Source organism: Rhinatrema bivittatum, chromosome 7 (genome assembly GCF_901001135.1).
Source record: "Rhinatrema bivittatum chromosome 7, aRhiBiv1.1, whole genome shotgun sequence".
Taxonomy (NCBI): Eukaryota; Metazoa; Chordata; class Amphibia; order Gymnophiona; family Rhinatrematidae; genus Rhinatrema; species Rhinatrema bivittatum.
In genome coordinates, this window is record NC_042621.1 from 289012274 (window position 1) to 289037236 (window position 24963).

General features: G+C 45.6%; 1 protein-coding gene across 6 annotated transcripts in view; it reads right to left on the reverse strand.

The window, feature by feature from the left end:
- Positions 1-24963, reverse strand: part of LOC115095975 (leucine-rich repeat protein SHOC-2) — a 147929-nt gene that overhangs the window by 87314 nt on the left and 35652 nt on the right. Inside the window, exons 1-2 of one of the 6 annotated variants that reach the window (XM_029610363.1) lie at positions 22013-22112; positions 14600-14753 (exon numbers count right to left, since the gene is read on the reverse strand). The exons of 3 other annotated variants lie outside the window; for them this stretch is intronic. The gene's annotated coding sequence lies outside the window, so the exon portion shown is untranslated. Of the gene's footprint in view, positions 1-79; positions 471-14599; positions 14754-22012; positions 22113-24963 lie in introns of those variants that run through there. 2 more of the 6 variants (XM_029610362.1, XM_029610364.1) reach the window with 2 other exon arrangements.

Here is a 24963-nt window from a genome sequence, read left to right on the forward strand (position 1 = left end):
AAAAAAAGACTAAACCCTTCTAAAACGGAAGAGGATCTGTATTTAAACAGCTCCTTTTCACTTCCCGGGCACCCCATACCTTCACAGGCTCCGCGTCCAATATGACTTGTGGTTTTTAAATCGTTTTCTCCCGTTCTCCTCCAGACCAGGAAACGCTTTCCGTACGTCGCGTCTTGTGGAAGGGAAAGAGAGAGGGGGGGGATCTCGGTGCTGCGGCTGCAGAAGCCCCCTGAGCATCTCGATCGCCGGGGCACGAGATGCTTCGTTTGCAGCAGCAGCAGCATGCAGGGACTCCGCGCCCCCGTCCTGCCCCCTACACGGAAGTCACCCTGCGGACGCCGCGCTCACATCCTTGCCATCGCCTGTCATTCACCGCCACGGCAGCGAGGGCGACGCGCCCACCCGGACCAAAACATGGAGGCACTGGGAATCGAGCGAGAGTCGCGCGACCGTACGACCGCTGCCTCGCACAACCGACGCCCGTCTGCTACCTCGCCGCGATTTCTATTGGCCCAGGGAACGCTTTATGTAAATTTGAACCGCCTGGATTGGATTTTCTCATCGCGGAAGTTGTGAAGCGCTGACGTAGCCAGCGACCGCCCCCACGCATTGCGCCTCTACTGCTAATTGGTCCGTTTCCCAGTCCGCATCATAGCTCTCCTGAGGGCGGCCGAGGGGATGGCTCCGGGGTCTCCCGGCCGCCCCCACTCGGGCCGGAGCAGGCCCGTTTTAAGCTCTGCGCGCTCCCGTTTTGGACCAGATAGGATCAACGCGCGGATAAGGGAATTACTGTCACCGTGGTGGTTGGATGCAGAAACATCTTCCAACGCAGGGAGACCCGGTGGTGGTGGTGGTGGCGGCGGCGGCGACTCTCGCATCGCCGCGTGAAGTGCGTTTTAAAAAACCTCAAATACTTTCACGGGAAAGCCCTGAATTCTCATCAGATTCACTACAGGCCGAGCTGTCTCCACAGCTAGGAGCTTTCCCTGTACTTTACTGCATGATGGGGAATTTATATAGATTATACAATTTTAAATCTATACAAACTATTTGCTTTGATCACCGATGAAGTGCACTTCAGAGCTGAGCCATGCAGGGCGGGCAGTTAAAAGGATGGTGCCCACAGGCAGAAAACCAGACATGGGTTTTTTTTGCCCCAGCCGAGGGTGTTTCAGAATTTGATACCTTAGGTTCTTGCCCATGTTGGTGCTAATATTTAAAAAGATGATAGAGCAGCCTTTAAACTAGAACGCGGGGGAAAGTTGACAGTCACTCAGAAGCACATCTTCTAAAGATACCTGCAAAACAGGAAGGTTAGAATATGGCAGTAGAAAGGTGGTGTTTAAGGCTGAAGTAGCCCAGCGGGACACAAACCACACCCAGATGTGAATGACTTTAAGCTACTAGTTTGCTAACCAGCAGGTTGGGAATACAAAAAGAAATGACAAGTACAAATAGAAACATTTAAAACTGGCTGTAGCAAATGACATAAGTTTGAACAGTAAAATGGGTGAGGTAAAATGTATGGCATTATAAGAGAATATAGGCATTTCAGAGACATAGGCACTGTGATACCAGGGTATAAATGATATGGATGCGATAGGGCAGTAGAAGGGTGGCACTAGAGTCCAGCATGATAAAAATCCTACAGGAAACAAAATGCACGGTGGAATCCTCATGAACAGAAATTTCATGTCGGAGGGGTAATGGAATGGAAAAAGCAAATACATTGTTACTATGATACTATATTAGTAACAATAATGGGAGATTTCATTTAACCTGGTATTGATTAGGTCATAGGGATGCTAGAGGTTTAGTTTCTAGATCTCATCAAGGACTTAAAGGAGCAGCTGGTCCTAGAACAGATGAGGGGCAGCTACATTAGTTCTAGTTTTTGATGGAATGCACAGTATGGCATGAAGGGTTAATGAGATGGGGCCCCTAACAAACAAACAATGCAATCAAATTTGACAAAATCACTGAAGAAAACACATTAAGTAAAACCACTATAATAGCCTATAATTAAAAAAAAAAAAAAGATAGAATGAGGACATTTAAAAATAAATAAATAAAAAGGAGCAGCTGCAAAGATTTAAAATTTGCATGGACATTGGACTTCCAAAATGGCATTTTGGAAACCCACAAAAAATGTATTCCTTCTATTAAAGGTTAACACAAACATTGAAATGACTGAAGAAAAGGACCAAACAGTCCATCCAATCTGCCCAGCAAACTTAGGGTAGTATCAGCCGCACTGTGCAGGTCACCCCCATAATTATCAGTTTCCCAGACTATAAAAATTGGGGCCTCTGTTGCTGTCAGAGTCCATTTCCCTGTTATCTCTTGCCATTGAAGCAGAGAGCAATGTTGGCATTGCATCAAAAGTATCAGGCCAATTTATTGGTTAAGGGTAGTAACAGCCGCACCAGCAAATTAAAAGAAAACCAGAAAATTGCCAGTAATGGAAGCAGTTAAAGCTAAATATGGAAAGCAGACAAGAGCATAAATACTAACAAGTTAGATGTAAAACAGTAGTTAGACAGGCCAAGACAGACTAGCGCCAGTGAGGAAAAAAACTAATAAAAAAAACTTTTGCCAAGTACATATGAAGCAAAAACCTGCGAGGGAATTGGTTGGGCTGCTAGGGGATCTCGAGGAGGACAAGGAAATAGCAGGAAAACTTGGTCTTTACGGAGGAGGATTTTGGAAACATAACTCGCACCTGAAACATTCTTTAATGGTGGAGATTCTGAGCAACCAAAATATCAGTGACCATGGAGGATAATAGCGCAAACTGACAAACTAAAGAGTAACTAATCACCTGCCCCAATTGCATCCACCCCAGAGTTCTAAAAACTCAAAACATGAAATTGGTTACAGGTTACCCAGTAAAAAACAGCCATATAATTCCTAAAGACTGGAAGAGGGCCATTGTGAGGCCGATTTTTCAAAAGGGCACTAGAAATGATCCTGGAAACTACAGACCAGTAAACCTGACATCAGGGCCAAGGAAAATAGTAGAAGGCAAACTTAAAAACAATGATCACTCTCCATTTAGATAGGCATGGCTTAATGGAGAAGAGTCAACATGGGTTTAGCAAGGGGAAAGTCTTGTGTTACTAATATTTTAGAATTTTTTGAAGGTGTAAATGAACATGTACATAAAGATGAGAAGACTGATGTAGTGTATTTTGATTTTCAGAATGCATTTGACAAAGTCTCCCAAGAGAGGCTCCTCAGGAAATAAAGTAATGGGATAGGAGGCAGTTTTTATTGTGGATTGGTAACTAGTTATAGGCTGGAAACAGAGGGTAGTGACACAGCTAGGGAGGCAGACCCTGAGGACACTGGTTGACAGGCCAAGGGGATGTATGGAATCATGGAGGTGTTTAAAATCATGAGAGATCTAGAACAGGTAGATGTGAATCAGTTATTTATTCTTTCAGATAACAGAAGGACTAGGGGGCACTCCATGAAGTTTGCATGTGGCACATTTAAAACTAATCTGAGAGGGAGGAAGTGACGTCTTTCTTCATGAACACAGCCTGATCCTGTAGCTCTCCGGTGATACCGGTAAAAATCTCACCTACAGCGTTTACTGAAATATCTCACATACCTCACGCGTTAGATAACAATTTGCAGATACGATCGCTGATGTCAATGAAGAAAAAAGCAGCGGATCTTCAGAAATATTCTTTTACTTGAAAGCCGGAGACGCTCCTGGGGACGCGCGAGTCAAAATGGTGACGGAGGACCCTCTAGCAAACATAGCGGAGGCAGCTATGACTCGGAAGACCAAGGGATGGACTTTCCGACTCATACTGAAATGCGCGGCTGGCTTATCGAACTGCGCCAAGACATAAAAAATTACAAATCCGAGATCTCCGCGCTGATTGCCGAAATGAGAGAAGAAACGGCAGAGATAGGCAGACGGCTGGACGAGGCCAAGACCCGCCTTGACACTCAGGGGGAACAATGGCATCCACACGAGTCTGCAGGATACCTGCCAGTCCCTTCCCGATAAAATAGAAGATATTGAAAAACCGGAGCCGCCGTTGCAACATAAGGATACGAGGGGTACCTGAGACAGATGAATACATGACAGCATTAAAGTGGTGGAATAGATTTCTCAATTTTTTTTGGAAGCAGAGGACAATAACTCGTCAGCCTCCTTGGGCCCCATTAAAGTGGAACGAGCTCACCGGTCCCTGGGGCCAAAACTGGCAAATAAACCCAGAAACTTTGTGGTCTGCTACCACTCTCTCTCACAAAAAGAGAATCTATAATGTGGCCAGAAAACAACGCACATGGCAATGGGAGGGGCATACGATCGCCAATTTTGCAGACCTCGCAGCAGCTACATTGAAACGGCGACAAGACTTTAAATGTATTACCGCCAAACTACTTGCTGAGGATGTCCGCTATCGGTGGCTTTTCCCCGGGAGGACTGGCTTTTACGCTGAAGGGGACTTCCTATCGGGTAAAAACTGTTGAAGAAGCCGCTGAGATTCTGCGGGAATTCCCATTGACATTCCACAGCAGGAGCATCGCACTGCAATTCCCGCTTCAACCGGCCAGTACGGAGACAGGCCTCGATGGCAGAGGGCCCCTAAAGGGCAGACGACGGCTGCAGCGCAATTCCACGGGAGATGCGAAAGGGCGTGAACCTGCTTGAAGAGGGCAGTCTAGCCTGTCTAACTCTTTCTACTGTGAAGGAACTACTGTGGGATGAGTGACTGCTTCACAGGCTTATGTTGAAAGCCGTCTTTTCAGTTTGAATTCAGTGTTTGTTTTTCTAGCTCATTATAAGGTGAGCCAATAGTTTTACATTCGCAGATCCGGTTTCCAGTGTTAGGAATGGGGACAATGACTTCCTCCTTATTTTACTGGGAACAGTATTTGGGGTCCCAGAAAAGGGTAACAAGGGGTTGGGGGTGGGGGAGATCAGTAAATTGCAAACGACGGAAGGGTATCATTCAGCTTGTTGAAAGGGGTCTGTGCATCTTTGATCTATGCTCTCTACTTCACTCATTGGTTATTTCTTACTCTGCTGGTCACGGGCCTTGGGGACGCTAGGTGTATGTCAGCAACCATCCTCAATACGAATTTGATTTTGGGGCAAATTGGGGAGAGGAATGTTATCTGTGATATGAGGGTACTAGGAGGGATTTATTCACATGGCGACCTTTAAATTCTTATCTCTTAATGTCAAAGGTCTAAATACACCCCCAAAACGCAGATTACTATTTAAGGAATTAGACCGCTCCCATGCAGATATTGTACTTCTTCAGGAGACCCATCTCAGGAAGCGGTATCAAATCTTGATGACATCCAATAAATTTTCCCACCAATTTTGGTCAGCAGCTACTCAGACACACAAGTATGTGGGGGTGGGAATTATGTTACACAGGGATTTTCATTCTGAATTGAAAAAGGTTATTTCAGATCCCGAGGGTCAATACTTAATAGTGGTCATATCTGTAGGGGAGGAATCGGACACGCTTCTTTCGGTTTATGGTCCTACTACCCAAAAGGAGGGGTATTATTCTTCTCTGCATTCTAGCTTAGACACTGCAATGGACGGCTTCTTCATCATTGGCGGAGACTTTAACCTTACTCTCAATCCCAGATTGGATAGTTCTAATGGCCACAGCGCCGATTCCAAAATGGCAAGGAAAGCCTTGCGGGCTATTATACATAGTCAAGGATTGGCAGATATTTGGAGATCCAGATTCCCTTCTGCCAGGAATTATATGTTCTATTCCCATCCGCATGAGAGTTAGTCTCGTATTAATATGTTCCTGGTTAGTAAGCAATTGCTGCCTAGAATTAAAGATTTGGATATCGACCCTATACTTTGATCAGATCATGCCCCAATTTGGTTCACAGTGCAATTCCAAGAATATGACAAGGGCACCAGATATTGGAGATTAAACGACTCTCTCCTGGATGACACCTCCTTTGTCACACAAATGACAACTAATATTCAGGTCTACCTTGATACCAATGATACAGGGGAAGTAAATGCGGCAGTAATATGGGAGTGTTTAAAGGTAGTCCTGGGGGTAAACTCATTTCGCGGGCCGCTTATTTAAAAAAAGGGATAAATATAGGGGTCAGCTTCTCCAACAGATACGTGAGTTGGAACAACTGCATAAGACTAATCCCAGCAGACTGACAGTTTTAGCGCAATTAAGAGAAATGAAACAGCGTATGGTGACCCTAGAAGCTGAGCAGATTGCATATCAAATAACTGTTTCGCCAGCAATATTATGAAGGGGGTAATAGAGCAGGCAAATTGCTAGCCCAAACTTTGAAAGGCAAGCAAGCGCAGGCCACTATAGTCAAAGTAAAAGCGCATGATGGATCCATGCTCACAGATAATAAAGCCATCTGTCAGAGGTTCCAACCGTTCTATTCAGAGCTGTATTCTCAAGATTCTACCATTAGTGCAGAGAAGATAAATCAGTACTTAGCTAATGTTATTCTACCCGAACTATTTCCCAGCAAGACTTACTGGACAGAGACATCTCTGAGGTGGAGATATTAGTGGCTATTAAGACGCTAGAGCCGGGTAAATCCCCGGGACTAGACGGCTATACAGGTAGATTCTATCAAGTGTTTGCCAAACATCTTGCACCGGTACTGGCGAACTATTACCGGGCTCTGAGGGAGGGCACCCAACTCTCTACAGTGGCAAATACAGCTGGCATAAAACTGTCCTGGCAAAACCTGGTAGAGATCCCACACTATGCGGCTCGTATAGGCCAATCTCTCTCATTAACATTGATTTAAAATTACTAGCCAAAAGTTTAGCCACCCGACTGAATAGCTTTACAGCTAGCATAATCTATCCAGATCAGTCTGGTTTTATTCCGGGTCGACAAGCAAGTGATAATGTTCACAAAATATTAGATGTGATTTGGTGGGTTCAAAAGCAAAAGATACCTGCATTAACTCTCGGAAGATGCAGAGAAAGCTTTTGACATGGTGCATTGGCCATACTTGTTTGCCTTGTTACGAAAATTGAAATTTGGCGCTCATTTCCTACAATAGTTGTCACAACTTTACAATAAACCACAGGCCTGTATAAAAAGTAATGGCGGTTACTTCCTACTTTCCAGGTGAAGCGAAGAACCCGGCAAGGATGCCCGCTTTCTTCACTCTTATTTGCCATTTTTTTGGAGCCTTTTGCCACGCGTGAACGCTCAGACGCTAGTATACGGGGTGTAGAGTTGGGTCCCTTTTCCTCGAAACTTTCCTTATTTGCGGATGACATTATGATTGTCCTCACAGAGCCAAGCATATCCCTACCTCGGATAACTTCTGCGCTAACAGATTTCAGTATGGTCTCTGGTTTCCAAGTAAACTGGGACAAAGCCGAAATTCTTAACATTAGTGCCGACCCTGTTGAAGCGTTCTCTCTTAAATCTCAGTTTTGCTTCAAGTGGGCCTCACAGAAAATAAAATATTTAGGGATATATTTGAGTGCCACGCAAGATCTTTTTCAGCTCAATTATGTTTCTCTATGGGGTAAGATTTCCCTGGATCTAGAAGAGTGGAAACGCTATAGCATCTCCTGGCTGGGTAAGATTGCTGCCATTAAGATGACAGTTTTACCGAAAGTGATGTATCTCTTCCAAACCTTACCTATATCAATTCCCAGGAAATGGCTAGCACAGAAACAAAAGCGAATAATGACATTTATCTGGGGAGGTAAAAGACCCCGCATAGCACGACGATTGATGTTCCAACATCGCTCTCAGGGGGGCCTGGGGGGGCCTAATCTTGAACGGTACTTTTTAGCAGCTCAATTTAAATAAATAGTGGATTGGCATAAGCAGTCACCCACTAAATTATGGGTTCAATTTAGTCAATGACTTTTGGGTGCAATACCGCTCACTAGTTTTTTATGGCAGCCTAAAAAGACCTGGCGTATTTTACCCAAGGATATTCTACCTCCTTCTATGGTATATACACTGGGGATTTGGAATATTAAGAATCCCCTATTATTGGGTTCACGGGAATATCACCTGAGCACTTCTTTATATGCAAATGCCGATTTCTCACCAGGGTATGATTTACAGGCTTTTAGGGTTTGGGAATTCAGAGGTATTGCACAGTGGACTCATGTGTGGGGACGATCTGATTTGCTCCCCCTTCCCAGACCTGCAATGCAAATATGATCTTTCCGCTGCTATTTACCCTTATATGCAAATATGGCATTTTGCTAGAGCAGCTATGGTAGCGGCTCATCTACAACAAGGGAGATCGGACTTTGAGAATCTTTGTGTAAAGGCTGATAAGTTTGTTAAGCTGCTATCGGTAATCTATTCTATGCTGGCAGCAGGTGCCCTGCAAGCCGTGCCATCTATTAGCCTGGGAAGAGGATTTTGGACTCATCTACTCCATTAAGGATTGGGGTGATATCTTTAAAGGTCTAGGAAAGGGATTAATTGCATCATCTATGATAGAAAACTCCCTTAAATTGTTATTTCGATGGCATTATTGTCCAACGTGACTCCACAAAATTAATCCGAGCATTTCTGAGAAGTGCTGGAAGGGATGTCACCAGATGGAAAATTACCTTCACGTGTGGTGGTCTTGCCCAAAGATCAGAACGCTCTGGGTAACTATAGAGCACTGGGTTGGTCAGATAATTCCTACTATTACGACTATACTTCCACGGCATGCTTTACTAGGCGTACCTATCCCTTCGCTACCGACCCCCGAACACAGACTGCTCAGTCATGTCTTCTCGGCTACCAGGTTAGCCGTAGCAGGGAAATGGAAAACGCCGTATGTGCCCACATTAACTGAAATACAGCATAAACTGGGTGACATATACTTACTTGCAGAGATTACAGCTTGAAAATGGAAATCCATTTGGAAATTCCATAGTTCTTGGAAAGCTTATTGTAACTGGAAAAACCAGCATACCAATGCCGGAGCTGGTGTTTCTTCTTAATCGCAGTTATGCAGACACCTTACCTACTTTGTACTTTATAATTTCTATTACATGCTGGATATCCCTAGTGATAGAATGTACAGCAGGGAATGGGGGGGAGGAATTACTAAGTCAAACAAAATACAAGACAAGTTTTGGAAAGTGTTCGACGGGGTTTCTTGTTTATTGTTCATGGCATATTGTGTATTGTTTCAGATGTTATGACATTTAGGCCATCTATATAGCTACCTGTATCTGTTCATAATTATTGTTGGCATACTTGAAACTATGATGTGAATTACACACTTATGTGTATCATGATATGTCTTCAATAAAACTGTAAATAAAAAAAACAAAACACACTAATCGGAAAAAAAGTTCTTCACTCAACGCACAATTAAACTCTGGAATTTGTTGCCAGAGGATGTGGTTAGTGCAGTTAGTATAGTTGGGTTTATAAAAGGATTGGATAAGTTCTTGGAGGAGAAGTCCATTACCTGCTATTAAGTTCACTTAGAGAATAGCCACTGCTATTACTAGCAATTGTAACATGGAATAGACTTAGTTTTTGGGTACTTGCCAGGTTCTTATGGCCTGGATTGGCCTCTGTTGGAAACAGGATGCTGGGCTTGATGGACCCTTGGTCTGACTCAGTATGGCATTTTCTTATGTAGGCATAGACGAGGGTGGGGCAGGCAAGGTCATGCAGAAGTCGGTCAAGAGTCAGGGTAGGTGGCAAGCAAAAGTGAGCTGAGGTCAGGCAGGGTCAAAACCAAGCACCAGCAACTGGAGCAACTATTAGCACAGGAATAAGGGAAAAGAACCTGTTGCTCAGGCCCTGCCCCTGTATATTGCAGCAGTGGTGTTTGGGGCTGCTGGGTCTATAAAACTGGTGAGTTATTGCAAGGCCTACTCAGAGCAGCCAGACAGCATGCAGGGGCAGGACGCTGGGAGCCATGCTGAGCAACTCCCAGCAGATCACAGGACACTGCACCAAGCGGTACAGGATGCCAACCACAGAGCAGTGGCCCATGGTTGGCAGCATGTTACATGTAGGATGAAGTGTTAATTTTCCAAAACAGAGAAAGGTCATTAGCAGGACCTGTGCTGTTTAACCTTCATAAATGATTTGAAAACGTGAACAAGCAAGGTAATCACATTTGTAAGTGACAAAAGTTATTCAGAGTTGTTAAAACAGCATCAGTTTCAGAATAACTGCAGAAGGACCTTGTGAGTCAAGAAAACTGGGCAACTGAAGGGCAGCTAAAATTTAATGTGGAAACAGGCAAAGTGATGCACATACGATGTTGGGTTTTGTACTGGGAGTCACTACACAGGTAAAGGACCTTGGAGTCCTTACGGACAATACTTTGATATCCTCTGCTCAGTGCGGGGTGGCAGCGGCCAAAAAAGCAAATACAATGATCCGAAAAGATATGGATAATAAAACAGAAAATATCATATTGCCTCTGTATTGAGCCATGGTGTGACTACATCTTGAGTACTATGTGCCGCAGTTCTGCTTGCCCCATCTCAAGAAAGACATAGCAGAACTAGAAAAGATGCAGAAGAGGGCAACAAAGTGATAAAGGGGATGGAACATCTATGAGAGGTTATACAGCTAGGGCTCTTCAACTTGTGGGGTAAAAAAAATAAATGACAGTGTGGTCATGAGATAGGTTATCATCATCATGTGTGGTGTGGAATGGGTAAATAAGACACGGTTATTTTTCATTTCAAATACTAAAACAAGAGCACACTCCACGACACTAACCACCAGCAAATTCAAAACAGATTGTAGAAAGCAGAGTTGCTTACCTGTAACAGGTGTTCTCCCAGGACAGCAGGATGTCAGTCCTCATACATGGTTGACATCAGATGGAACTAGACATGGAGCTTTGATCTCAAAGATTCTAGAGCTTTCAGCAGGCCCCACTGAGCATGTGCAGCTGTAGCCCCCCTCCCTGTCTCTCAAGCAGAGCCTCTACTGAGCATGTGCAGCTGTAGCCCCCCTCCCTGACTCTCAAGCAGAGCCTCTACTGAGCATGTGCAGCTGTAGCCCCTTCCGTCTCCCAGGCTGAGTCCCTCAGTCCATGGATTAGCAAACACACAGAAAAACTAACTCCAAGGGGAGGTGGACAGGTTTCTTAAGGACAATCATCCTGCTGTCCTTGAGAACACCTGTTATAGGTAAGCAACTCTGCTTTCTCCAAGGACAAGCAGGATGGCAGTCCTCATACATGGACGATTTCCAAGCTAGAGATTGCTGAAAAACAAGAAAAATGGGGGAAACCCTTTAGTGCAGAAGCACTATCTCCCCCCATCCCCCTTTTTCGGGTGAGGTAGCTTAACCATAAGTGTTCTAGGAGGGAAAAATAGGGTTTGTGGTTTTTGTTTTTTTTTTAACAGAGACAGACAGAGACAGAGGCACCAGTAGGCCTAGGACATGCCCAACAGCGAGGACACCTTTGGCGCTCAACGACTTGGAAGGTGTCCCTGTACCTATCGACATGCCTAGCACATGATGGTGACCATAGTGCTGGACGGCATCCACATCATGTAATAGTGACCAAGGTGCATGGCAGAAACCCTGGTGCTCATGGTACTCTATTCACACGAAGGTGGCTAATAGCACCACTGGCAATCACGGTGGCAGATGTCTTCCAAGCTGCCCACACTGCTTAATGACATACAGACACTGGATGGCGTCCACAGCGCACCATACTGAGGTGCCTGATAGCATTTTGGCAATCAATGGCACCTTCTGGACAGCGCCAACAGTGCTCATTTGCATCTCTTAAGGCGTTGGATGGTACCAAAGTGCTCACCAGGGCTCATGGTACTCAAATCTGAAGGCATAGACAGTTGCCTATGATACTCAACCCAAAGGCATCAACGGCGCTTGACAGTATCCATCGATGGCATCCATGGCCACCGTACCATGGTGCTAGATGGCACAGATGCCATGCCATAGCATTGATGGCATCAGTGGCACCGAAGATACTTTATAGTGCCCATGGCACTCACTGGCATCAATGGTGACCAAGGCACCTGAAGGTACCCATGGCGCTCGACTGCACTGATGGCACACATGGTACTTGAGCTACCATGCCACAGTGCCCGATAGTGCCTGTGGTGCTCATGGCGCACTACGGCCTCCATGACACTTGATGGTGTAGATGTGCTCCTGGCGCACAATGGACTCCATGGCCCTCAATCCAGGAAGCTGACTAGTATCCATAGCCCTTGACAGCACCCCGGCGCTCAATGGTAGCTGTGGTGCTGATGGACCTTCGGTGCTCTGGCAGGCATGTGCACGGGCAACTGATTCTGACATGGCATGGATAGTGCATCAGCAAAGCCGATCACCTAGGATCCTGCTCAGCCAGATTGATCTGACATGCAGGAGGGAGGCCATGTCATCAGGGTATCAGCCAAGGAGACTAGTTCCCCGGACTGTGGGGAGGATGAGTTCTACTCCCCACAGAATATCTGTTCCTGAATTTCTCCATGGTTTGAGCCTCTGTCGATGCCCAGCAGTCAGACAGAATTTCCTGGAACTCCTGCCTGGGTAGAAACTTAGGCAAGTCCCCAGGCCAGAGGCCTACTCAGACCACAACGGCCTGCACACTGCAAGTCCAAACTGGCACCTGACAAAGGCAAAAAAACAGACAAGGAGAGGACAGGGAATAAGCTGCAGATGCAGCATTATTTATTTAGAGGAAAAACCACTGTTGGCTGCACAGTGCATAAGGCCCGCCATGCAGCTGACAAAGAAGTGCCAAGAAAGAGAGAAAAAAACAAATTAAACCTAAACTACTGCCAAGGGAGGTGAGGGAAAACAAACACCAAGGTTCTGCCTGAAGAAAACAGCTGCTTGCAGCTCCAGAACTGTCACGGTCTTAGCTGTGAAGGGGAGCAAAGCTGAACCCACGACCACACAGCTTCGCAGAAAAGGAAAGACTGAGGGACTAAGCCTGGGAGACAGGGAGGGAGGTTACAGCTGCACATGCTCAGTAGAGACTCTGCCTGAGAGACAGGGAGGGGGCTACAGCTGCACATGCTCAGTAGAGGCTCTGCCTGAGAGACAGGGAGGGGGCTACAGCTGCACATGCTCAGTGGGGCATGCTGAAAGCTCTAGAATCTTTGAGATCAAAGTTCCATGCCGGGCTCCATCAGATGATGCCTCCCATGTGCGAGGACTGACATCCTTGCTTGTTCTCAGAGATAGTGCGCCGGTGGGGAAAAACCTACCAAGCTATAGAATCTGTTCACAGAGGACCACGATCAAGGCGACCAGCATAGCGAGATTTAAGAGGTTTGGACAAGGTCCTGGGGGAAGTCCAAAACACATTAGCAGCCAGGTAGACTAAAGAAAGCTATTACTACCCTGGGCATAAGTAACCGGGATTAGATCTACTTTATGGGGTCTGCCAGGGACTTGTGACCTGAATTGGCCAGTATCGGAGACAGGATGCTGGGCTCAATGGACCTTGGTCTGACCCAGCATGGGAGTCCTTATGGATCAATGTCAGGAAATGCCTCTTTATGTAAAGGGTGGAGGATGCATTTAATGCCCTCCCTGAAGAGGTGAGGGCAAGAATGGAAACTTGAATTCAAAAGGGCGTGGGATAAAACACAAAGATCCCTAACGGCTGGAGGATGGAAATTAAGTGGGATAAGCTATGGCTAATTTTTATATGTAAAGTTTCTGAATGGGTGTATCCTGCACGGGGCGGCAGTTACTACCCCGAACAGAAGGCATGGGGTAACCTGCATGGAGCAGCAGTTACAACCATAAGCAGCTTGCTGAGCAGACCAGATGGAATATTTGGGTTTTTTTTAATTGGTCCTCATTTACTATGTTATTATATAACTCCCATCCTCGTAGCCATGACCTGGACTCTCAGCCATATAAACAGCCTGAGCAGTGCACTTATCTCCCAGCTTAAATTACAAAGGTGTCAAAAAGCTTCACCAAAAAAAGTCAGCGACTAGGAATACAAAAAAATCCCAAACCATAATCAAATGCCAACCAGACCAGTCCTGCCCTGAGTGGGGGAACTTCTGGGATCAGAGAATGCTAAAACTATTACCTTGTTCATGTGATCAGCTGGGCTACAGCTGCTCCCGAAACAGCCTACGTCTTAACAGAAAAGGAGTGAGAGAGTTTTTCCTATCACTGTATCTACAGCATCTCTCAACTTCTGAACATCAGGGGCTTCTCAGTCATTTGGGATCCTTCCAGCCATTACCAGCAAGGGGCCTGGGCAAGCCTGGGGCAGAGTGGAGTAGTCATGACCCAGATCTATACCCTGCCACGACCTGAAAGAGCTAGTACTGTGGCCCAGAGCAATCTGCCGTCCCTGCTAGCCCAGGGACAAGACAGGAAAGCTGGCTGGCTTGAGGAAGGATAGGCACAGGAACAGGGGGAGGAATGAACTGGGTGGAAATGAAACCAAGAGAGTAAACGAAGCAGCAATAAAAAAAAAAAAAAAAAAAAAAGCAGTAAATCAGAAGGAAAAAAAAAATCATGGCTCCTAAATATTTTGGCTGGCACTCAAATTTAAGTCATTTTCCCCTTTCCCAACAGGCAAACAGAGAGCACAGCCACACACACACACATTTTTATTTAATGTTGTTTTAACTTACTGCTGACCACGCCAATCTTTCCTCGTTTCCCAGGATCTAACTACACGTTTTTCTTCTTAGATGCTCCATTTTGGATCCAAAAGGTTCCCTCTTCCCTTGCCGACAGTGGCTCCTGGCATTTGATCTTTCACTTTTCTGTTCTGCAGAAAGCACTCTGCAAGAGGACAAAAACATCAAGCTAATGAAAATGTTCCAAGGGCTACATCCAGGCCCACGGGCTTGTGTTAAACGGTGCAGGCAGGCTGGGCCCCCCCTTCCCTATTCTCTTCCCAGCTATCTTGGGGGCAATCCCAAAGACGTGAGAGAAAAATCAATCCAGGTTCGAAGGATACATTTGCAACATTTCAGGCAGGAGGCAACAGGGAAAGCATTTGGCGATTTCAGTCAGCAGCACAGCGCGCGCACGAGATCATTTCTGAGGGCCTGACTCGGTGGCAGGGTTGTGCACCGTCACTGGGCTAACCAAGCCCAGCTTCAACATCTGGAGCTACCGCAGGAAGAGAGCGCGCGCAAGCCCCTGCACGATGGTGATGCTTAGTGGCCAGACCAGGGGAAGGTGGTCTGCGGCCACTGATCAAGGGCTGCTGTTGTAAGGACTGGGCTAGTTACAAAAGGAGGAGTCGGGGGGGGGGGGGGGGGGGAACTCGAGTGGCCGCAAATGAAGGCTCATGGCACCATCGCCCAATGGGACTGAGCTACGAGTCCAAAAGGAACAGGAGGAAAAAAAACAAAACGGCCATTTCAACTTGAAATGCTGCTAAAACAACGCTTGAAGTTACTGTGGCATTAGATGCTGCCGATTGTTACTTAATAAGCTGGGATGGGCCTTTAGCTCGTCCACTCCGTTGGACCACTTAATCCGTCACCTCTCACAGACAGTCCTCCAGGAAGGATCTGCTGGAACTGAACGTCTGCTTAAGGCCATGAGATTTTAAAAAACGCACGTTTCTTGTATCACTTTATTAAACTGTTACCTTTTGCAGGCGTGCAGGGATTTTCTTATAGACACAAAATGGGAGGAAAAAAAAACAAAAAAACCTTCTCATACATCTGGCCCTACACCAGCAGTCAATTACAACCCCGCCTCCCCCAAGCTTGTCCCACTATCAGGAGTCTGTGTCCCCTCTTTCTCCGGGGCAGTCTCAGTGATACTGGGCACCAAAGTGGAAGCGGGCTACAAGCCGGGGGCCACTGCTGAGCCACAGACCAGGATTCAGGCGTAGGCCGCTGCCGAGGATGGCAGATTGTGAAGGCGCTAACTCTCCAGGACCCGGGGGAGCCCACTGCTGCTTGCCATGTTGCCGGGCACAGCTGGATTAGGGTCACCGCCTTGGCGTGCTACCTATGGGCATCAAATTCTCAAACAGACAGCCGTCTGAGCCACATGGGACCCACATGGCCGACTCAAAGTAAAACATTTTCAATTTAATGGTATTTGCTGAACAGCAGCTTAAAAAGAAATCCCCCAATGTAAAACTCCCACACTTTGAAAGGGGGGCAATTAAACACGGTGGCTTCTCAGGGAGAGCTAAAGCGTAGCCCGCACAAAACGCGGCAGTCAGCAGTTACCCCTCTCCAAGGAACTGGGTTTCCAAGCCTCGGGCTGGCATTACAAGCCCTGCTTCTCCCGCAGCAGCCGCACGGCACAGAGAACGAGCTATTGCTATAGACCAGAGGTGGAAACGTCCACCACAGTCACCGGGCTGAAGAGAGAGGAGAGCAGGGGCGCAAAGCGGCTTCCAAAAAGCAAGCAGAGGCAGCAAACTCAGCAAAAGGCACCCAAAAACAGTACTGGCGGGTCCCCCAGTCCAGCAAGGAAAAAATATTCCCAAGCTCCTGGCTTTCCACCCTGGCATCTGTGACAGCACGGGGACACTCCCTGCAAGCCTTTCAAACAACTGCACCCACGGATTCGGAGCAGCAGCTCAAAAAAGAAAAAAAAGGCACCAGGTCACATCAGAGTTTTACTGCGAGGCGCGCGCGCTGTTTACACCAACAGCACAGAAAAGCTGCAGGGTGTACGGCAAGCCGCCTGGGACAGAGGAGAGAGCGGGTCTGCCAGGAGCCCAACGCGCTGTTCCGTACAGATCCGAAGGGACAGCGAGCTCTCCTCTGGGTGCACAGAGACCGGGGAGACGCCTCTTCACCCCACGCCCAAAGCAACTGCCTAAGCAAACGCCGGTAAGACAGGAGGACGCCCGGGCTCAGTCGTACAAGTTTGAGAAACGGAATCCGCTGGGAGCTGAAAGCCTGGCCTGGTGCACGCCCGGTTTGTTTCGCCGCCTGCATGCACTGTGCCCTCTGGACTGCATTTCTCCCCTCGTTGTAGGCTTATTTTCCCACTGGAAAGCCTTGATTTGGTGTTTGAAACCTCTAGTTTGCGCTTGGGATGGAGCAGAGAGCCGCCAGTCCCGCCTAGCTCTCCACAACGTGAACCGCATGCTGTTGGAGCCTGGCCCAGCACCTCCGCAGCAATGCTGCCTACTGCCCTACAGATCTGGCTAGCCCTGGGGATACACTGTGCCTCCTAGGCAAGGAGGGAGGGAGAGGGTTAAAGCCCAAGTCGCTGCAAATAAATGCTCTTTGCCCTCTCTCCCCTCAAAGCCCAGCCAAACCCCCCCCCCCCCCCCACATGCTGTTGAAAATGTGCAGCCCTTTACTATTAACGCCATCTCCGAATGAATCCTGGTTTATAAAACGTCCCGGCCCAGGGCTGCAAACAGCTCTGGTTTTCAGCATCTCCAGTGAGCTTTCCCTCCGGTGTATTTGCATACAGAGGGCCTAAGAGCAAAGTTACTTTGCATGCCTGACCACCAGAATTCTCTACAGCCCTCAAAGGACTGGAGCTGCTAACCCCTGCTCCAGAAATAAACACAAAGTGACCGTACAGGAGGGAAATGAAACTAATCCGAATCCAAGACTATTCCCGCTCACGGCTGTCTTAGGGGGCTGAAGAAAACCAGCTGCCTTACCCCCCCCAAAAGCCAAGACGAGCTATGGACCAGGAAAGAATAATGGGGGGGATGAGAGCTCCTCCGGCACGTTCTTTGAGAAATGCATTCAATGTCTGCCAGAGTACATGAATGTTTAGAGTTTCTATCACTGCTCCAGATACCGATCTGGTAATACAACATGGCACACGTTTTAGGTTCATCTGCATCTCAAAAGCGCCTCTAAAATAGTTTGACAGTCTTAATTTAAAACGGGTGCTCCCCAAGCTGCTCGTTTGCAAGTTTGACTTTTTTTTTTTTTTTTAACATACTCTTCTTATGCTTGCCAAGTAGACAGGGCACTTTGGAAAGAAAGAGTCCTGTAAACGAGATCAATGTCCATCTGCAGGCACAAGTACTCTCCCAAAGAGGGATGGAAGTTCATAGAGTTTGGCATGCAGGAAAACAAATGAATATTTTGGACAAGTTAGAAGTCAAGAAATATCGGGTCTGTATTTTCAGTGCCTACAAACCCCCAGCATGGCTTTACATGGGAAACTGTTAGGACTTTTAAAATGTTAACCTCTGCTCGATTCCAAGACAATCCCCTCCAAGCATTTAAGGCAGAGCGCGCGCGCCAGCTAGAGAGAGAGCTAGCGCGCGCTAGCGAGAGAGCTAGAGAGCTATTTAGATTTACGTTCCATGTAACGGATGTGCCTTCTTTTTGTGGCCTTCCATATGTTATCTGTAAACCGGTACGATGTGTAAACAGCAATCGGTATATAAAATGTTAAAATAAAGAAAACAAAAATGATTTCCTGCTCTCCACACCTCAGATTTTTTAAATTTCTAGTCACCCTGAGACTGTCATGGATTGGGAGATGGAAGGGCACACAAACTTTATCCCCCTCTCTCTCACATACTGAGGCACTCACTGCATCTTCTCTTATACACACACTCTCACACATATATACCAGCTCTCTCATACACATGCTCTCATTCACACCCTCTCACACACACCCTCTCACATCCACATGCATACAGGCTCTTACATCTTCTCACACTGTGTAAAGATACATTTTAGGTAAGCTAGTTAGATCTCCAGAAGAGTTTGTAACGTGAACAGGACAGCAATGGATCAGAACAGACTCCAATGATGGATAAGTATGAATCAATTATATTGCATATGATCTGAGTGCAGGGATGGTACAAAGGCATGACACTATTAGCATTTCTTCCCTCATTCCTGAGACTTCCTGGCACCAATGTGCTGATAAAGAGAGTGGGGATGGCCCCAAGGAACATTTGGTGTCCCTGGGAACCTCAAAGGCCATGACATTTGGTATTTCTTATCACTTGGGAAGATCAAATGCTAAACACTAGTACCCATACCAATAAGCTAATAATAAATTAAACCATTGATGTCCTTTATGTATGGAAAGACTCTCTCTTTAGAATTTTTTCAGTATCTTCCAGTAGTTTTAGTTTAGTTGTAACTTTCACCATTCAATTTAGACACATCCTTTTTCTGTTCCTCTATCCGAATTTACAATAGTTGACAAGTATATGTTCATTTGAGAAACGTTATCATTCATCTTAGACATCATTTTCCAAATGTCCGTAAGTGTAACGTCCTCAGGTGGATCAGAGGGCCACTGCTCAGGCCTCTTTGAAACTCCTTCAGGATTAGATGGTTGATCACTTGTGGGAGAAAATAGAAAATATGATGATAAAAATCTACGTCGATTAATTTTCCCTCAGACGAGACTTATCTCCAATGGAAATGTTTAAAAAGCATTTGCGTGAAATACTACAATATGAAGATGAAGATATCCCATCAATATCTAAGATCTTTTATTTTCCAGAAAGGTTGGTAAGGCAATACGAGGAAAAAGTGGAGACCTCAACCATTGGAGTTACTTTCCTCGAGGAATCCATAGATATTATACAGAAAAGAGCCTCTTTATTGGTTTCTCTTCAATTGGAAATTGACAAGGATAAACTGTTTAGAGATTTTCTCAAACAGAAAGATTTAAATTTCTGTGGCCAGAGAATATTTATGTTCCCAGATGTCTCAAGAGCCACGCAGGCTAAGAGGAGACACTGAAAGCAAAATTGTTGGCAATTGGGGTTAGCTTTTTTTTTTTTTTTTTTAAATTTCCCAGTATTTGTTATGTAACCTTCCAAGGAAATAAGTATAGTTTCTCTGACCCATTACATTTGGAGACGTTTTTGCATGATAAACAGACTGAAGGAGGTAGTTTAGATGGTCCAAAAGAAAGTTAAATCTCTCTCTCCTTAAAATGATATTTATGTTGCAGTAATATATGTTTTTCTCCCCCTTTTACTGGAGATGTACTTGAGATACAAGATGTTGAGATTTATATATGTATTAAATATACCTAAGATAATTATTTGGTATCATCATTACTTATGTATATTTTTGTTTATTCAATTTTCATTCAAAAATACTTTAAAGAATAAATTAAAAAACAAAACAAACCAATTGATGTCCTTTACCAAAGGTGAGATCAAAGGACTGTACTGAAATGCCTTCCTGGGCGAGAGTGCAAACTGAGGCACCTAACCTGCAGAGGGGTAGATAAGAGACACCATTTGCTTATTTTACTTAGATGAGCTGAGGAGGGACAGAGAGCGGAGAGCTGGTTCTTTCAGCAGAATCTCCGGGCCCGTAGTCCTCCGGATGTCCTAAGAATACTGCCTTATATAAGGGAGGTGTTCATCCTCTGATTAATGCTCTGTCTCCTATTCACCTATATTGATTTACGTACAGCTTATTGTGTTACTGTATTCAATGCTGATATCACTTTGCTGATTTATTATCCATATATCGACAACATTTAGTAAACTAAGTTTTGTTTTTGCGTGTCCTATGACATAATATACCTCTCTCACCCACAGGCTGTCACACACATGCACAGGCTCCTCCCCCCCCACACACACACAGGCTGTCACACACATGCACAGGCTCCCCCCCCCACACACACACACACAGGCTTCCCCCCCCCCACACACACACACACACAGGCTCCCCCTCCCCCCACACACACACACACAGGCTGTCACACACATCCTCAGGCCCTGCTGGGCCTCTCTTCAGACAGCGGTGGGATCAAGTCCACTGCGTCCCCACCCAGCTTCTCTTTGGATATGGGCACTTTGGTAATCACATCTGCGGCAAGGTGAGACAGCGGCTGCAGAAGTGTTTTGGGGGTGGGGGGAGGGCACTTTTGCTGCCCGAGGTGGCTGCCTCACCTTGAACATAAGAAGATAAGAAATTGCCCTGCTGGGTCAGACCAAGGGTCCATCAAGCCCAACATCCTGTTTCCAACAGAGGCCAATCCAGGCCATAAGAACCTGGCAATTACCCAAACACTAAGAAGATCCCATGCTACTGATGCAATTAATAGCAGTGGCTATTCCCTAAGTAAACTTGATTAATAGCAGTTAATTGACTTCTCCTCCAAGAACTTATCCAAACCTTTTTTGAACCCAGCTATACTAACTGCACTAACCACATCCTCTGGCAACAAATTCCAGAGCTTTATTGTGCGTTGAGTGAAAAAGAATTTTCTCCGATTAGTCTTAAATGTGCTACTTGCTAACTTCATGGAATGCCCCCTAGTCCTTCTATTATTCGAAAGTGTAAACAACAGATTCACATCTACTCATTCAAGACTTCTCATGATCTTAAAGACCTCTATCATATCCCCCCTCAGCTGTCTCTTCTCCAAGCTGAACAGCCCTAACCTCTTCAACCTTTCCTCATAGGGGAGCTGTTCTATCCCCTTTATCATTTTGGTTGCCCTTCTCTGTACCTTCTCCATCGCAACTATATCTTTTTTGAGATGCGGCAACCAGAATTGTACACAGTACTCAAGGTGTACCTTGCCTAATATGATAGACCTGCTCCTGCTCCCACCTACAGCCCCACAAACTAAGCACACAGCCCTCCACGCATACCCCAATTCCCTCCTGTACTGCCTCATCTACAGACGGTTTCAAAGCATTCCCTAAGCCATGCCTCTGCATATTTTTCTATTTATTAAGTGAACCAAAAAAAACAAAAAACCCAACCTCCAGCTCATTTGGCACTGGATCCAGTGGAGAGAGAGAGAGAATGGAAAAATGTACACTTATCTCCACCAAGGTACAGCTGCTATTTTTAGCAACTTAAGAAGTCTTCCATATTTGGCACAGTTTAAAAGAAACCACATCAGAGTAGAGCAGAAAAAGGTCAATCCCACCGAGTGCTGGCTTTGCTAGCAATCTTCAAAGCTAATGCTGTCTGCAGGCCACCTTCCCAATAAGCAACAGAGCAGGCCACGTGGCAGACGGCGGTCAGCTTTACAATCCCTTATTGTTATTGGGTTGGACCCGGATGGGTTTCTTCTTGTTCCCCCTGCTTGCACCGGGGCCTTCCTCCCACCAGTTACCCAGAGGTTTGTTCTTTTGTTTTTACCCTTCTAACTGGTTTGTTGGCTTTTCTTTCTGTGCAGCGAAGAGAACTAACATGGCAACCAGACTCCTTTTATTCAAGATAGACGATACCATCTAGAACTGGAGCAAGAAGAAGAAAAAAAAAAAAGGAGAAAACTCAAATAGCCACATCTACACAACTGAAAGCAAATCAGAATTCCAACACGATCTGGTAGTACGACTATAATACTCTGCGGTTACACAACACAGAGTATATTATACCCCCCCTACAACAGTAACACACAGCATATACATGTGGGGGCATCATTAATCTAACACATATATTCAATACATACTGTCCCAATACATACAAAAACATTTACAAATCTTTATTTCCTTATACACATCAGGTGATAAGTAATTTAAAATAAATTAGTTTTCTATACTTTGATATCTCCATATGTGCATTGATGATATATATTTGTGAATATTGTATAAATAGTTTAATCTATGTATTTGACATTAAATGCTGGTATTGTACACTTTTTTGTATGTATTGGGACAGTATGTATTAGATTAATGATGCCCCTACATGTATATGCTGTGTATAATACTCTGCAAACATGTGAGGGAGAAACAGGAGGGTCTCCCTGTGTGCTAATGCATGGCCACTAGCTTACGCAATTTGCGCTTAGCCTTTTGCACAGGCCAAGCACACATTAACTTAGGAGAGCCTCTACCACGCGCACAAGTTTCAAAGCCAAGCATAAACCAAGCTGTGGTGCATATGGATCATTTATAGGCAGAAAACACAATTTGTGCACATAAAATAGGAGCAGCTCCCTCCAGGCATTCCAACAAGCCAAAAGGACAGGGATCTAATCCATAACTAGAACCCTTCACAGATGATAAAAGATCCCCCACATCCCACCTAGGAAGAGGACGTTCGCCACTGACTAAACTGTTTTAAATGCCTCCGAAAGCATTCTAACCTTATCAAGAGAGTTAACCAGCACGTTACACCTTAGACCTCAACACTTCTGTTAACCTGCAGCAGGCAGAGAACCAGGAAAGCCAGGGTCCAAATCCTGCTGACGCTCCTTGGGACCCCGGGCCGGTCGCTTCACCCTCCATTGCCTTAGGTACAAGTTTAGATTGTGAGCAATCTGCGGACAGGGAAATACCAGCAATACCTGAACATAATCTGTCCGAAAGGCAGCATATAAAAAAAATCGGAAATAATTATTAAGAAAGCTTTCACCGCAGAGCACACTTTTTGTGCACCTAAATCATATTTATGCGCAGAACACATCTTGCGTATGTGCAATCCCCAACTACAGCTCCCAGTACCAGAACTCCTGCTGAACACACTACCTCGCCTCTGACAGACAGTAACATTTCCAATGGGCGTTTCCCATATGCATCCCAATACCAATTCCCTCCCTACATCTTTTATCTGACCTCGCCACCCTTTTCCTACCACTCCATACCCTCCCAAGCATGCCCAAAATCTGTCACAGTGATGGCCCCCACCATCTCTTCCATAGTAAAATCTAGCCTCTCCATGCTCAAAGGTGAAATTTAGGCTCACCTGTTAAAATTTCCTTTCCTTGAGTCCTGCTAAACCAGTCCAGATTAGTGGGTTATCTATGCTTACTAGAGGATGGAGACAGAGGACACACTATCAGTGACAACATCACTTGATATACATGCTGATGCTGCATCGGCAATAATCCATATTCTCATGTCAAAGCAATGGAAGATTGCTCTTAAAACAATTAACTTCAGGAATAGAGAGACTCTTCATTAACAGAAGGGGCAGAGGAAACTATCCTGCTTAGAAAGTAAACTACTCAACAGGGACCATATCCCACATATCTCTGTACGGTACTGTGCATGTCAAGCAGTGCCAAAGAAGAAATAAATAGCTCAGAAGTAGCAGTCTTGGGCACATCTCAAAGGGAAATTCAGAATTTTCTGCCAAACCCAAGGTTCGCTGCAAAGAATAGTTGAGGCCCTGAATTTCCAGGAAGATCCTGTACTAGTGTAGCAGGACTCAAAGAAAGGAAGTTAACAGGTATGACAAAATTTCATCTTCGTTACCCTGATACACCAGTCCAAACTGGTGGGATGTCCCCAAACCCATTCCAACATGGGTGGGTAGGAGACAGGGCTGCTCCAATCCAGTATCTCCCTTGGCTTGCACATCTAACCCGTAGCTTCTATTAGAGATTGTAAAAAGTAAAGTGGCTGCCTTATAGTTAGATGTCCTCCGAGCAGGGGCTGCAGACTCTGCTCAAGAGGAAGCCTGAGCCCTCGCAGAATGAGCACGTAGCACATTCTGAACCTGTTGACCCTTCAATAAAGGCTGAGGGGATCATCGGCTTGATTTAGGACAATGAAGCTGCCTCACCTTATGAGGTCTGCTGAATGAAGCCCTATCGGTTGGCCGAAAGGGATAAGCCATTTTTTAAATTCCCAAGAAAGGTTCAAAAGAACCTTTAAGGGGAGTGAATAATCTTTACCATCACATTCCCCTTTATGGGACACTGGAAGAGATACTGCCTGTTTAACTGAAGGCAAAAACGACCTTGGATAAACAGGATGGCACTGGTTAAAAGGCAAGACTAGGACAGATCACTATCAATTAAGGACTGTAACTCTGGGCATAGGTCACTATGGATACCAGCTTTAAAGAATATCCTTCAATAGCGCATGATTAAGCCCTAAGAGGAGAGCAAATGCACTTCACATTGAACTCCCTGAATCTGAAGTCTGTACCCTGAAATACGGTAGCTGCAAATGGGACTCCCAGGGAAAGAGCTCAGCCCTTATCCCAAACCCTTTCGCAGGAAGATCAGCATGCACGGGATGCCCACCTGCCAATGGGAAATGGCTAGAGATTGAAAGCAGCCTCAAGGCTAATGAGACTCCTGCAGACAAAAAAAAAAAAATCACTGGTAAAGAATATTCCTCTGTCAACACTCCTCAAGG